Source organism: Narcine bancroftii, chromosome 4, assembly GCF_036971445.1.
Source record: "Narcine bancroftii isolate sNarBan1 chromosome 4, sNarBan1.hap1, whole genome shotgun sequence".
In the NCBI taxonomy this organism is placed as follows: domain Eukaryota; kingdom Metazoa; phylum Chordata; class Chondrichthyes; order Torpediniformes; family Narcinidae; genus Narcine; species Narcine bancroftii.
In genome coordinates, this window is record NC_091472.1 from 180,489,114 (window position 1) to 180,505,494 (window position 16,381).

The 16,381-nt window shown below is 40.1% G+C and overlaps 1 long non-coding RNA gene across 1 annotated transcript in view; it reads right to left on the minus strand.

Annotated features, from left to right (window-relative positions):
- Window positions 1–350: 350 nt before the first annotated feature.
- Window positions 351–16,381, minus strand: part of LOC138759997 (uncharacterized) — a 34,053-nt gene continuing 18,022 nt past the window's right edge. Inside the window, exon 3 of the long non-coding RNA XR_011355315.1 lies at window positions 351–1,004. This is a non-coding gene — a long non-coding RNA (uncharacterized lncRNA). The remainder of the gene's footprint in view (window positions 1,005–16,381) is intronic.

Here is a 16,381-nt window from a genome sequence, read left to right on the forward strand (position 1 = left end):
AATATGAGCACATCCATCTTGGGCATGGACCTCCATTGTTTTGCTGATGTTCAAAAGAAACAACGGCGAGCACTCCTACAGGCCAATTAAAACCTGTACAGGCCCTGAAGGTGTAACGTCCAGGCAGCAGGCCCTCGTGAAGGAGTGCTTTATCTCCACTCCATGCTCTTCCGAGGTCAGAGCCAGCACAGTGCTGTGGTTAACAGGAGCAGAAGCAGCACCACCATTTTTTTGCTTGCAACTAAGCTTGAGGTGCGAGTAGACCATACACCTGGTGGTTTTCTTCCTCCAGGTGGATGATGGTGTGTTTTGAAGGTTGCAACCATAATGCAATAAAGCGTGGAAATTTAATGTTTGAGATTCAGATTTGAGATTTATTTTCAGAGTACATGCATGACATCACATACAACCCTGAGATTCATTTTTTACTGTGGACAAGGCAGAATTACCACTTAGTAGTAGTGCAAAATCTCTGTTCTCAACTTACACATGTGAACAAATAAAGAAATGTAAACAAATTGACTGTACAATAGAGAGAGAGGAAAAAAATCAATAAAGTGCAAAAGTGAGAGTCCTTAAATGAGTCCCTGATTGATTTTGTCATTGAGGAGTCTGATGGTGGAGGGGGAGCCCACTGTTCCTGAACCAAGTGGTGCAAGTCTTGTGGCACCGAGACCTCTTTCCTGATCATAGCAGCAAAAACAGAGCGTGAACTGGGTGATGAGGATCCCTGATGACTGCTGCTCCTCTCTGACAGCAGCTTTCCCTGTGGGTGTTCTCAATGCCGGGGTAAGTTCTCCCTTTGATGTCCTAGGCTGTCTCCGTTACCTTTTGTAGGGCTTTCTGGTCAGGCGTATTGGAGTCCTCATACCAGACAGTTATTCAGCTGGTCAGCACACTTTCCACCACACACAGGGTGCCAAACAAATGGGCTGCATTCGCCTGGATGTGTTAAGCTCTTCTATAACTATAGGTTCAGTTATCCATGCACACATAACACTGTCCTGCAGGTAGAAAGAATTAACAAAGTCAATTAATGAATATCAAATGTTAGACTTACTCTTAAGCATCAAAATTAACCTGGTTAGACCTGTGAAGATTTCAGTTGATAGAAACTGCCCAACTATAGATGATATAGAGTTTAGAAATAATATTGCTATAGGTCGCCAACAGGAGATGGCTGAACTACCCCTACTTGATGAACATTTGAATATTGCTCAGAAATTGATCAATGTGGGTATGAACTGCTTCAATATTCATGTAGATACAAAGAGATGTAAGCAATCTGCAGTCTTTAAGAGAGATTCTGCTTGGAATCTTTTGATGAAGTCAGCTCATTGATGAAGCAAATGAAAATACTTAGCCCCAGAACCCCATCTGAATAAACTCCTGCAAGGTTATCCTGAGCTTGAGATAATGTGTGGTATTTTGTGTCTGGTTACGATTACATGTACAGAAAAACTTTAAATCAAATCTTCAAAAAAAAAGAGATAATTTGCGGTGAAACGCGGAAGTCTGTGGATGCTGTGATCGTTGTAAAAAACACAGAAATGCTGGAGGAGCTCAGTAGATCTTCAAGCGTCCATAGGAGGTAAAGATTTATTCCTGACATTTCTGGCATGAACCCTTCATCAAGGCATGAAGAAGGACTTGGGCCTGAAATCTTGTTAATAACCTTCACCTCCTTTGGACTCCATGAGAGAGTGGTTCCTCCAGTATTTCTGTGGTTTTACTTGAGATAATATTGCTCCAATGAACACTATAACTTCCTTTAGCTGAGTATTAATCCAGCCAAGCAAGAGTTGTCCTCTTGAGTTCCATTAGTTTAAATTTTGTTAGGGAGCCATGATTCTGTGTATATCCACTTGCCTCAGCTCTGTAGTTCATCTCTTCAATTCATGTTTGGACCAGAGCTGCAAAGGTATCTGGGACTGATTATACATAGTAAATCATAAAGTGAACAGTTTGTTGATAAGTAAATGCTGCCTTAAAGCAACTGTCAATGACACCTTCCATTGCTTTGCTGAAGATTAAGAACAGACTGATGTTTACCCATTAACATCTGATCGCTGATGCTCGATTTAGTTCCACCAGAGCATTTTCCTGAAACCTCATTAACATTTTTTTTTACATCATGTCAACTAAAATATATAATCCTGACAATATGTTAGCAGAGCTGGCCTGCAAAATTTCTGTGTAATTAGGAAGCATTTTGTTGCACTGCTTTTCAATCCATTACAAGGAGATGACAGAATTCTGGACGTAAGCACATGCAAAGTTATCTGTCAAAAGCAGACGCTACGAATCGGGAACCAAAGCAATTCAGATGTTGTCCCTTCATCAAAATTGGAACTAAATTTCTCGAAAAGGATCCACTCCCAAGATTTTGAGTGTTTCTCACATTTCTGACCTTGGTTCAAGTCTTCTACCATATCCAGACTTTGGAGGAACAAAAAAGCTTACAGCATATTCAAATCTTTCAAACCAGTGCAGAACTAGCAACATTTTAGCTGAAGTTGAACTCAATCAGATTTACATTGCATCAGTCATTCTAAAGCTAATGAGAATTCTTGTTTAAAAATAATTGCTGTGAACTTTTAATATTTTAACATTGAATTGTAAATGTATTCAACCTTGTGTTGCATTGGCTGCAGTTTAATAGCACAGTGCAACTTTATGAACCAATAAACGTCATATGCATGAGAAGTTATTTAAAGCTGTGAAACATCCAGAAAAAAAAATTCTCTCATGAATTCTGATGTAGATTTCCGCTCGAATAAACAGTATAATAGACAACATTCTAAACCTTTAAGAAATACCTTCTTCTAAACTCTTACTTCTTAACTTGAGTAAAAATTACATAGAGTGATGGCTGAAAAATATTACTTTATTGTGCTGGACGTCTGTACACTAAACAAGGTTAGAGGGAAACATTGACTGGAAAAACGTATCACATTTTATCGGTCAGTCAACACCTGTTGACTAATAAACAGAGTAAAGTTTATTGAATTTAAGTTCAATGATGTCCCATTGGAATATTCTGTGAAAGCTCGTGGCTTTCATCATTATTTTCTCCCTTTGTCTTTGTTTCCAGCAGATATTGTGTTTTTTTTTTCCTCTTTACAATTGCCAACATGCACAGATTTTTACGTCTACATTATTATTTTGCTGGTTGCCTTTTGGTCTCTGATACACCAGTTTCAGGAGAAAACTCTGTGTGTTCTGAGTGAGTATAAATGAAGAGTTTATGCAATAAATCATGCACTGTAAATTCAACACTGAACACAAACCTTAACAAAATTTCACAAAATATAAAGAATCAATCACATTTGTTAGCTCCTCTTTGTTTGCCACTTGACGTTTATTTCTGAAGCAAGCCCATTCTAAAAATGATTCATTGTATTTTAAGATATTGACAATTAGATTATTCTCATTGCTCCTGTTCTTTGTTATTATCAAAGTAATATTGTTGCTAACCAGACAAACATGCAGAAAACACAAGCTGCAAAATAACTTACTGCCCTCAAACGGTTGAGTTGCAAAGAGATTGCAACTCAGAAATCGTGATTTTGATTTTTCTTCCGTGTGAATTATTTGGGAATGAGTGAGCGGATAGTTAAGATAAAGGATGCGCTTTCGGAAAACTGAATGACTGCTCCACAGAAGAACATTTGAATCCTATCACGGCATTCAATTTAAACTTAACCTGTCAAATAAATAGAGAATTAAAAACAGATATGTAACTGTGAAAGAAACTGATTTTTTTTTTGCAAAACTTTATGAAATCTTGCACACCTCACTACAGCAGTCCATCGACCCTGTGGCTTTCAAAACAGCCACCGTCATGCCAGCACCAAAGAGGGGGACACTAATAGGCTTTAATGATTACAGCTCTGTGGCACTGACCTCCATTATGAATTACTTTGAGCAATTGGTGATGGAACAAATCAAAGAGCATTTACCAGAGAAAATGGACCCATTTCAATTCACCTGTAGAAAAAAAATGTTCCGCTGATGATACTTTAGCCTTGTCCCTCTACTCCATCCTTACCCACCTGGGCAATAACGCCTCATATGCCAGGCTGCTGCTCACCTATTCCAGCTCAGCGTTTAATCTGATCATTCCCCAAAGGCTGGTGCAAAAGCTGTCCTCTCTGGGACTCAATACCCCTTTCTGTAACTGAATTCTTGACTTCCTAATGCAGTGGTTCCCAACCTTTTTTCTTTCCACTCACATCCCACTTTAAGTAATCCCTATACCATCAGTGCTCTGTGATCAGTAAGGGATTGCTTAAGGTGGGATGTGAGTGGGAAGGAACGGTTAAGAATTACTGCTCTAGATCCAATTGTTACTGAAATATTCTGCTTGAGAAAAATTGTAATTGGCCCATTTCCTTTGGAGTTAGGAAACTGTGCACATAACGAGTCAATTAGGGATGATTACAACAGGGGTTTTCAACCTTTTTCTTTCCACCCACATCCCACCTTAAGCAATCCCTTACTAATCACAGAGCACCTATGGCATAAGGAATACTTAAGGTGGGATGTGAGTGGAAAGAAAAAGGTTGAGAACCACTGTCCCAATGGAAAGATCACAGAGTGTCCGAGTTGGTAGCAGAACATCAAGCACCATCAAGGTTAGACTGATCCTGTTCACACTACTGATCCATGACTGCATTGTCAGATCTAGCTCCAACAGAGTTGGCAGATGACATGGCAGTAGTTGGCCTCATCAGCATCAACGATGAATCGCACAACAGAGAAAAAATGGACAATTTTGTGATATGGTGCACGAATAATAACCTGAGTCTCAGCGTGGACAAGACAAAGGAGAAGATCTTGGACATCAAGAGGACCAGGAATGGCCACCATCCCTGCACATTAATAATCCGGTAGTGGAGAGAGTGTTGCAGTCGTGTACTTAATTTTGTCAGGAGAGTGAGAGCGTCAGGATCACCCGTGTGGCGGTGAGGCAATGAGACTGAAGACGCTGAGGGTCCATATAAATGGTGAAAGGACAACTGTTCAGTAAAAGGCAGAAATGTTTCACTGCGAGATAGATGGCCAAGAGTTCTTGACTAAACCTACTATACTTTGCCTGAGCTGGGCTGAAAAGCAATTGCCCATGGACTCATTCAAGCACTGCTCCCACAGCAATGACCGAAGCATCTGTAATAGGAGAGAGCCAGGTGTTGGGCTTCTGATGTACGAGCATCACGGCATTTTTAAGAGCAGGCCTACAGCCTCATTGAGTGTTTCCATCGACAATTCAAGGCAGCATTAACAGCAGGTCGCAATGCATCTACATGGAGCAAACACTCGCTCATTGTTCTTCCTGGAGTGCGCCCTGCTGTTAAGGCAGATCTTGGATGTTCAGCAACAGAAACTAATATATGGTGTGAATTAATTTTGCCAGGTGAGTTTGTGAATCCGAGGCCAAGCACAACGCTCTATGATCTGGCTAGTTATGTTGATCGTCTTCAGGAAAACATGAGATTACTCCAACCGACTCCTATGCAGCGGGCATCACCTGCAGTGAATGTGCTGAATTATTTACACATGTATTCCTTGGGCATGATGCTGTTTCAAAACCACTTCAACCCATTTACAATGGACCTTTTCAGGTCTTACAATGCCACCCGAAGACTTTTGTGACCGACAGAAATGGAAAAGCGAGCATGATTTCCATCAACAAGTTGAAGCCAGCGTATAGCAATGGTCTACATTCTGTGTCAAGTCCAGAGTCAGAGGACCAGTCGCACTCTTGCCGGTCGTACCGTGCATCGCCTGTCTTGCACTTTTGGGCGAGGTCGGACCGAACTGTCAACCCTCCAGACTGTTATGTAATGGGACAGTTCCAATCAGTTACTTCCTTGCATGGCTTGGAGGCTGAGAGGAGGAATGGGGCACATGCTGTCATGCTCACGTCCTTACCTTCTTCGGGAGAAGAGTAAGAGTGTCAGGATCACATGAGTGGCAGTGAGCCAATGAGAAGGTCAGAGGAGTTTAAGTGGGTGGTGTTTGTCAAGGTATGATGAAGGTCTCAAGCCTGAAACATCAGTTAGGTACCTGCTGAGTTAGTCCAGCATTGTGTTTTTACTTCAACCGTGGTGTTTGCTGATTTTTGTGTTTGACTTCTGAGAGGAAACAAAGCAGGGCACTCTTATTAACTTTGTTCTGCTTTTCACTTGCCATTGCACTCTCATCTTAACAGCATTAGAAGAGCTCTCATTGCAAATGAGAAATCAACCATATTACTTAATAAAGTTCTCAGGAAAAAAAATTACACAGTAAAAAGAAGAAAAAATTATTTGTGTACATATAAAATGAAGAACACAAGGAGTTATTTCTATTTATAGGCTGGGATCTTAACCATGAGTTAAGATACTGCGTGCATGAATTTTTGTTTTTGCTCTTTATTTTGATGCTCAGTAGCTGTAAGAATGTTGATTGCTGTGAATGAATATGGGAACGCATACAAAACACATAAAATTCAGAAGTAATGCGAATGTAATAATATTGCAGAGAGCATGATGTATTCATAATGAAGTAGGCCTGCATAATATGAATGGCATTTAAAAGTACTTTCTGAACTTATTTAGTGAAAGATTGTTGTTACCTTTGTGAGCAAAGTGTACATAAGTTGGCCTGGCATGGGAGTGGTGTGAATATTAATCAATATTTTTCTCAATTTTTGTCCCTTCAAATATCACTGATCTTGCAACATGCAATTAAATCTCCTTTTCCATTAAAGGGTTTAGCTAACCTACTGCAGCAGAGTGAGCATCTCCACAGGAAGCTAGTTCAGTTCTATACCCAAAAAAGGGCTATATCTCTGTTATGTATCAAGTGTCACAAGACAATATGGATAAACCGGAATGGGAGAAGTCTAAGCTTAAGTGGGAAAATGATTTAGCTTTTGTTTTTCCTGAAGATTATTGGGCAGATATGTGTATTGACAATGTAACTAAATTGGCGAATGTACAGTATGGAATGGTTAATTGTAATTTTTTTACATCAGTTAGATTTAACTCAAGTGAAATTGAAAAAATATGGTTTCAGTAAACTCGGATTCTTGTTTTAGATGTGGTGTATGTACTTGTACTTTTTTACATGCTGTCTGGTCTTGCGTTTATGTACAACCATTTTGGGAAGAAATGAGGTTAATTTTGGAAAAATTATATAACATTAGATCCATAGTTCCTTTAAAGGGATTAGGGCTGGATAAAGTTCAAATTGCATTTGTACATTTAGTACTGTCTATAGCTTGAAAATGTGTAGCAAGTACATGGAAAGATAACACAGTGATTAATATAACACGACGGCATAATGAATTGAAAGCTTGTATCGTCATGGAAAAAATTACATACAATTTGCATGATAATTTTTTTTGTCAATAAGTGGTTACCGTATTTGGAATATATGCATTTAGATGTATTTTGATGTATTATATATTTTTCCTTTTTTTTTAGCTCCTTAAGAGAGCAGGCTGATGAGGTGGGAGGGTGGGAGGGGTATAATTTTTTTTCTTTCCTTTTTTTGTGTTTATGTTTTTAATTTATATATATATATATTTATATATATATATATATATATATATATATATATTTATATATATTTATATATATATATATATTGGCAGAGGTCGACAGCATCGAGTCCACGCTGCTGAAGATCCAGCTGCGCTGGATGGGTCACGTCTCCAGAATGGAGGACCATCGCCTTCCCAAGATCGTGTTATATGGCGAGCTCTCCACTGGCCACCGTGACAGAGGTGCACCAAAGAAAAGGTACAAGGACTGCCTAAAGAAATCTCTTGGTGCCTGCCACATTGACCACCGCCAGTGGGCTGATAACGCCTCAAACCGTGCATCTTGGCACCTCACAGTTTGGCGGGCAGCAACCTCCTTTGAAGAAGACCGCAGAGCCCACCTCACTGACAAAAGGCAAAGGAGGAAAAACCCAACACCCAACCCCAACCCACCAATTTTCCCCTGCAACCGCTGCAATCGTGTCTGCCTGTCCCGCATCGGACTTGTCAGCCACAAACGAGCCTGCAGCTGACGTGGACTTTTTACCCCCTCCATAAATCTTCGTCCGCGAAGCCAAGCCAAAGAGATATATATATATGAAAACAATATACAATCTAGTATAAGTAATTATATATATATATATATATATATATATAATTACTTATACTAGATTGTATATTGTTTTCATATTAATGATTTTCTTAAATAAATAAACTTTTCAAATAAAAAGGCTAATTCAGGTAATTTATTCTAACTCACATGACCTAGTTTGGCATTTCTTTACACAGATGCTGCTTGCTTCTGGGAATGCATATTGAAGCACCCCCATCGATTTCATATTTTGTTCACAAAATTCCAGACTGTCATGGACAATGTGTAAATGTATTTAAAATGTGCATTATCTATTTCTGTTATTTCAGATTGATTTTTTTAAAATTTACTATATAAAAAAAACAACTTTAAAAATCCTTTATTTTAATCTAGTATGTGCATAATTTTAGTTTGATAATAAATATGACATGGAAAGTTTTAGTCTCAGCAGGTAGAATGGACTTTATGTTTTTAATGCACTTTTAAAAACATTAGACATGTTATGACATAATTGTTATATCCCACTTTCAAATATTTCCCCTCTTAATTTTCAGGTTTGCTCCTATTTCTCCATACAGCTCTCATGCATTTCCTACCACTTGTTTGTTTACTCAGACCTGTTGCTGGCTTTATTAATTGTTTTCTTTTTTTCTATTTCAGTGAAATAAGGGAGACAAATCCTTGGAATGAGTAGAAAATGGCTTTGGTTCTTTGAAGAGTCACAACAGCAGAGGCTACATGTTTTAGTGAAGTTCTTCCTGTAACTAAATCTTCACATAAATCTAGAGTTGATGCATTACATCATCTTAACCCTGGTTGTGTTCTGCAAGGTTTACTGGAGATCAAATGAAATGTCCCTGAGGCTCTGCTTGTGAAACTAGTCCTGTAGCACTAGCTGCCAGTCTAACGACCTATATGTCACTCCACTCAGTACTTCAGTCTCCAACATTTTTCTATTATTTGTCAAGCTGCAGGTACAGTATGTTACCTGTTGACTGCTACTCACACTATATTTTTGTTTATGCTTCCCATTTATCTGATAGTTAAATAAATTGAATTATTTTGCAAGAGAACTAAACATTATCTTCTATTCAAGAAGTCTTACATAGTGGTGGCACATATGTTTTGATGATGGCAGAAAGAAAGATTCTTCCGTAATAAGGATATTATCTGTCTGAAAATAGCATTCAATAAAGTTTTGGGATAAAGCAAAACAAGAAAGTGAATCTAAATTGAGAAAGCAATATGTGCTGTTGTATTAAATAAGGTTTAATATACATCATTTAAAACATTCAAATGTTGACCAAGGAAAATAAAATGAATCAATTTTATGTTGAATATTAGTTACCACCTCGGCTATGATCAGAAATTGTGGAGTTTTGCTTTAACTGCTCAGGACATCGTTATTTATCTTGATTTGAAGTTAATATTACTTGGATCTCAGAATTATGGAGGTTCAAATGTATGTAACGTTTCTGTTGGTTTTAATGAATTAACAATTTTTGTTTAACTTTAGTTAGTATTCATCAATTTCATGGATGAAGTAAAATAGCTTAAGATGCTTTGACACATCATGTCACTACTGAAATGCACATTTGTTGTAATTATGACTGCATGTTTATTTATATTGGTACACATTCATATGAGCAAAAATGCAAGATTTTTAGACGCTATTATTCAAAAGTTTGTCAATGTGAACTCAGGGCAGGCAATTCGCATGACCATCCCTCGTCAGTAACATCGGAGAGAAGGCACACATTTCATGTGAGCTGTGCTTTCCAGACTAAGAGCGTGATGTTTATATTTTACGTTTGAAAACGTCTTGGTTTGTGCATCAAATGGTTCTAATTAAACCAACCCATAACGAGGTATATGCTATTAATTCTGATTAAAAGATTATTGCTCGGGATTCCTTTTGAAATTCATGAATTGTTAATTGGCCCTGACCTGAAAGATTATCATCTCTTAAATGCACACACTTAAACTTGTATTCAAACTCCAGTTATGCAGAAGTGCAAGTTTATGTTATGGATTCGACGTGTGTGTTCATTATTCGTTTCTTACATTTGAAATGCTCGATTCTGAGCTGAATATATTGTGTCAGGAAGTTTGCAGATGTGTGGTAACTGGTTCAATCTGGAAACACCATGAAATCTTGGGTGAGATGTCCAATTGCGAAGGACGGATGGGTTCTACAGACGCTATTAGGAGTATATAAAGCTTGGAGTGACAAGACGTTATGACCCGGTAATACAGGTTCCAACAGCATCGTTTTATGCTTAAAGAGATACAACCGCTGGACATTTTCAGACAGAGGGAGAGAAAAACATCTTGTCAGTGCCTATGGAAAACGAAAAGTTGTGATCGCCACGTATTTTGATAACTTGACTGAGATCGTTCTATTCATTAAGAGATTCGCGTCGGTGTCAGAAGGTTCTTGCTCTTGGCAGCATTCATCCATCAGCAGTGCTGGCCCTGACACAATACTGAGGTGTGAAACTGACCATGGGGGGATGTGGACGAGGCTTTCTGCAGGACCCCAACTTCTTGCCAGAGGAAGAAGAGACAGAAGTCATGGTGAATTGTTTGGCTGGCTGGTGGGTTTTGAGGAATGGCGGAAGAGACACACCACAGAGAGGGTTCCAGTGGTGAATTCTTAAACGTGGGGACCAAGGTGCAAAAAGTAAGTCAGTCCTTTGGCGAAAGCCCAGTCCGAGTAAGTGGACATGGGAGGGAGTGGGTCAGAGCGCTGGTGGAGCTGACTGGCAACGCAAGAGTCGAGCGACCTTCATTCTTGAACTAGGCGTCGACGCATCAAACTTCTTTTGATTTCTCTTGATACTTCAGAGCTCGTCATTTTCGGACCGTCTGCCTTTTGAATGAGTATTAAAATTCAATGTTGAGCAGATCGCCACACCCGCTCCTTTAAAACGCCCGCTCACAGTAAAGATTAGAGCTTCCGACGACTGTTACCACTGCTGAAGTCGGGCACCTTGTTACCTTGTGTCCACCTCCAGCCCAGTGGATTTTCAGTCTGAATGACAGAGTTTGTTGATGACACATCAATGAGCTCCAAAGAGTCTGCATTTTTTTAACTGTCAGACCCGGGGTACAGATCTGCTCACAATCAAAGGCTTCACTTTGGCGTGTAAATTTATAGCAGACGGAAGCGGGGAGGGGGGAAACAAAACCCAACTTTATCCCCGAGGGCATGTGTGTCCCAGGAAGAAAGCCGAGAGTCAGAAAACCGTGTCTAGTTTGCCGAATTAGCCCCCTCACTTCGCAGCAACCAGAGGACTAAAATGTCAAAGAATTGAATCATTGAATTAAATTCGGCGCTAGACCAGGACACAAGACGTGTTAACGATTTTAAAGAACGGTCTTTCAAATCGGGGATGTGATTCCTTACGGCAGTTTAAGAGCCTTATTTTTTTTATATCTAAGTTATCTTGAAGGCAACCGGTGTTTTATGTCCACATGTGACGAGTCTGCACTTTAATGATCCGGTTGATTGTCCAACCCGAGGGCGATAATCGTGCAATGCACAGGAATATTTCAATTGGCACGGGTTATAAATTAAATGTGAAGAACTGCCATTTGTTGTTGCAAGCCCGAAGGAATTTGCCAATAATCGGCACTGGATTGAAAATACTCTCAGATTCCGTAAAAAGACATCGAGGCGGAGAGCTCGGGTTTATTTTAGTCGAACTAATTGGTGTTTTCTGCAACTTTTTGAAAAGTGTTTCCCCCCACTCCCCACCCCCCCACTCCCCACCCCCCCCCCACTCCCCACCCCCCCCCACTCCCCACCCCCCCACTCCCCACCCCCCCACTCCCCACCCCCCCCCACTCCCCACTCCCCACTCCCCACCCCCCCCCACTCCCCACCCCCCCCACTCCCCACTCCCCACCCCCCCCACTTCCCACCCCCCCCACTGTGTCAGGTTCGAGGAATAGAAATCACTACTTGAAACAAAATGTACACACCAGTCTCCATTAAAGAGCAAGCAGATTGCAGAATTCGGAAGCAGACAAAGTTAAAAAAATCGACAAATGGGGTCAACAAACTGCAGAGATTTCATAGGTTCAAAAGAATGATGCCTGTTCCAGTCCAATAATGGCACCTTCACTTTTAAATTGCGATTCGACTCAAATAATTACAGCCTTTCTCTTTCAGACGCTGGCCAACCTGCTGGAAAATGAATGGCTTTCCACCCGCTTCCATTAATTTGTTTCGACGGGAAGGCTTGCGCCCCTGACTTCCTCAGGACTTCTATTTGTTAGCTGGCTTGGAAGGAGTGTGATACATTATCCGGATTTTAAATGAAACTGATCATATTTTAATTTTGCACAAAATTCGCCATATCCTTCTTCCCCAACCCTGCAATTATTGTGGAGATTGAGGAAACAAGGCTTTGCCAGGCGAATTTTAACATTAAACCAATTTTCAATGCATCAACATGCCATTAAAATTAAAGTATTTATATTTTCAGTTAAAACTCTCTGCTGCTGTTTCCGCAACTCCGCAATGAGAAATTGTGTAGGAAAGTTTCAATAATGTCAAGAAAATACGAGTTCGGCAGCCTCAGTGCTGTTTGACATTTTTTTAGTAATGCGATACCATCGAGCTTGGCATAAACCATGCCTCGCTGGGCGTGTGATAAGCATTCCTCTCCACGCTGGACGGGGAGACCACGTGCAGGGTTTGTCAGAATCAGATTGAGTGTAACAGTCAGGGAGTTCGCCAACCACTGAGGCGCAAGTGCTTGCGATCAAGCCCCAAAGCTGGGGCAAATGTTTTCCCCTTCCCCCTCTTATCCTCTGGCCGTTATTTGTAGCATTGACCACTTGCTGGAGATGGTGGAAGGTCGACACAGCTGCGAATTGAGAGGTGGTGGGTGGGGGGGGGGGGGTTGGGGGGGTGCACCGGACACGGATGCCTTGCTGAAAATACCATCGACCTCGTTCCAGTATTTCCAAAGACCTGTGATTGTTAAACGTTAGCAGCCTTCTGTGCCCGGATTATGGGAAAGGCTTCCAGTGCACTAGCCTGAAGAAAAACAAGAAAGGTGTCTGACCAATGACCAGCCCTCAACGAGCACAGCCTGTCTTGCACATTGGCACCCTGCTATTTGGGGAGCTTTCTGTGTGCAAAATGGATGAGGTGCTTCTTATATTTCAACACTCAAACGACTTAATTGCCCACAGTACACTTTGCAATCTATAAACTATTATTATTCCTTGTTTGGCTTTAAAATCTCATCGAAGTGACCTAAATGTTATACTCTCATTTCATATCCTTCCTTCCACGCCAGCTATTTCAGAGCGACACAACTCAGTGGCAATCGCTCATTCCCACCTGCTGCCGTGTACCATTAAACTCGTTCAACGCAAAGTAATTGAGGTCCGACCATAAGCAAGAAGGAAAGCGATCATAATGACCTCAGAAAGGCCCGTGTCGTGTCTGCAGCACATTAAATGAAGCCCAGTGTCGTAACATAACAAAATACGGTTGAACCATTGCAATTCGTAATTGTACCCGCTAGATGCTGCTCCGAGATCCTGGCTGTTGAGGGAACGCTGGAGCAGCTTGACTCACTCTCAGTTCCACTGCATGGAAATGTCGAATGCAGAAAGCGTGAAAGCACGAACCAACGAATTTAAGACAAAAATATCATTTGGCAAGGAGAAAAAGTTTAAAAAAAAAACACAAAAAGGGCGAAAGGAATTGACAGAAACTGCCAGAGATTATGGTTACAATTAAAATACAAGGACGTATTCGGACTGGTTGACAAAAAAAATTGTCTGGTGTCAATGAGTTGAGTCCCTCCAATGAATCCAGCAAATATCACATCAGTAGTTTTGAGGTGGGGAAGGGAGTGGGAGAGAGGGAGAGAGAGATCGTGTCTTTGAGGAAAAGAAGCCCAGAAACGGTTACAATTTATTGGCACACAAACGAGTTGGCAAACACACATATGAAAGGAGAATGTGGATCATCTTAAATTGACCATATTCTTTACTACATACATTTCATATATTTAGAGGCCTTAGAAGCAAACTTCAATCGTTGTTTCCATTCATGTGTGTGTTAATGGACCGTGCAATGCTCATGAGAAACTACTTGTTTTATAAAGTAATGTAGGGATATATTGCCTAGGAATAAATTATTCACGATTAAGACCGTTAAGAGAGATTCGCAAATGTATTTAATATCCCTCAGACTGTTGTTACGATTCTTTCTGGTTCATGCAATGATTATCTAGCGTTATTTTTTTGCAAAGAGATCCATTAGTCATAATTTGCCATACAAAATACTAGAGTCCATTTACTGTCATTATCTTTTGTGCTAACTTCAGTATTGGTTACCAATACAACAAATTACGAAACTATTGAAGCTCTTGTTTATACTATTTTATCTTCTTGTTGATAATTTCAATCACATATTAGTAACAAACCGAAAATGGAGAGAGAGTGAGAAAGAGAGAGAGAGACAGACAGAGACAGAGAGAGATTTCTTACATTCCACATTCCCCTCCTATTACACTATGCAGAAAGTTTTATTCTGCTCCTGTATATGTTATGGATTCAACAATGTCACATGCCATAATGTCACACGACAAATACCAGTTGCCTGTTTCACAGGAAAAAGGGTCAGTTTAGGTTTTTGTAACAAGACTATTAATTACTTATGCTGGAAGTTCAATGAATAAATTATTTTTCCAAATAAATACGTGGATGGAAGTAACCCCATTAAACCAAACGGTTAACATATAATTTCCCTGGCAGGTGCCTGTCCACATTCAACCATTCATTCTGTTATTGCATATAACTCATTGCTAATAAATGTTTAATTCCTGCTCACATTCATGAGTAAATATTGGTGCATTTTATTCAGGTTTACTACAGGCCAGTTTAAGAGGTTCAACCACACAGCAAATTAACCACTGAGCTGAGATCATTAGAGATGGGAGCAGAATTAGGCCGCTGGACCCATTGAGTCTACTCCTCCATTCAAATTATCCCGAAGTCTTCTTCAGGAGACTGACATAACTTTAGAACTATTCTGAGACTGAGAATTTGCCCCCGAATGATTTTTTTTTACAAAACAGAGCGCATGACAAACTTGCTTACAGCAATTTCCAGGTGCACCACAAGAACAAGTTCTTTATTTTCTTTTTGTGTGTCTTCTCGCTGCTCAGGGTTTAGAATATTTTCACCGCGTTATTTATTAACTTTGGAGCGTCATTTTTTGATTGAGATTGGATCGGAAATTCAAACCGACTAAACTTGAAATATATGCCAAATTTCAAGTTCGAAGATGAGGTCAGGGAAATATGCATCACCCCCTTTCTCCTTTAAACAAGCAGTTTCAGTGGAGTGTGTGCCTCACTGAGAATTAACAATAGCATTTGACCCATGTATTTTTCTTTTGCATAATTCGCAAAACATTTTTGTTTCCTCTGATTGAAATAATCTTAAAGAAAAGAGAGAACGTTTGCGTGAAAAGGCAGGACTCCTATCAACTTTACCAGGATAAACTTTTAAACCCTTCTCTGTTCCATTACGAAATTCAACTTGCGAGACCAATATTACTGCAAAAAAAAAATGACCTCACCTCTCACATGCAAACTTGAAAATGTTCATTTTATGAGTTCAGTAATAATCTGTTTTGGGGGGGAAAAAACGCAACTATAGTATTTACTTCAGAAATATTTTGCAGACGAATTTAAATTGCCTTTGACAACCATGTAAACGTTTTGAGTTCAGAGATCGTCTGAGGGGATTACCTTTGCGCGTAGATTCCGAGCAAACCTTTCAGAGAAATATTCCTCTTTTTGGTTTTGCTTCTGGCTAAGCAGCCAATAGCGTAGTTAAACTTGCTCTTTTAAAAAAAATAATAATTAGGCATACAGCAAGGTCACAGGCCATTTCGGCCCACGAGTCCGTGCCGTCCAATTTACACCCAATTAACCTACGAACCCCATTACGTTTCGAAGGGTGGGAGGAAACCCGTGTGCCCCACGGGGAGAACTGTTCTTACAGACCACGCGGTATTCGAGCCCTGGACCTGATCGCTGGCGGTGCAAAAGGTGTTGTGCTAACCGCTACGACAACCGTGCCGCCCCAAAATCATTTCCTTAATTATTACAGACAAATGAATACCAGGGTCAACGCATTTTAAATATGATACACATAATGGCAAACGATTCCTTTCCCTCAGTAAAATGCCACGTATTATTCAACCCCTGGTGAGTTAA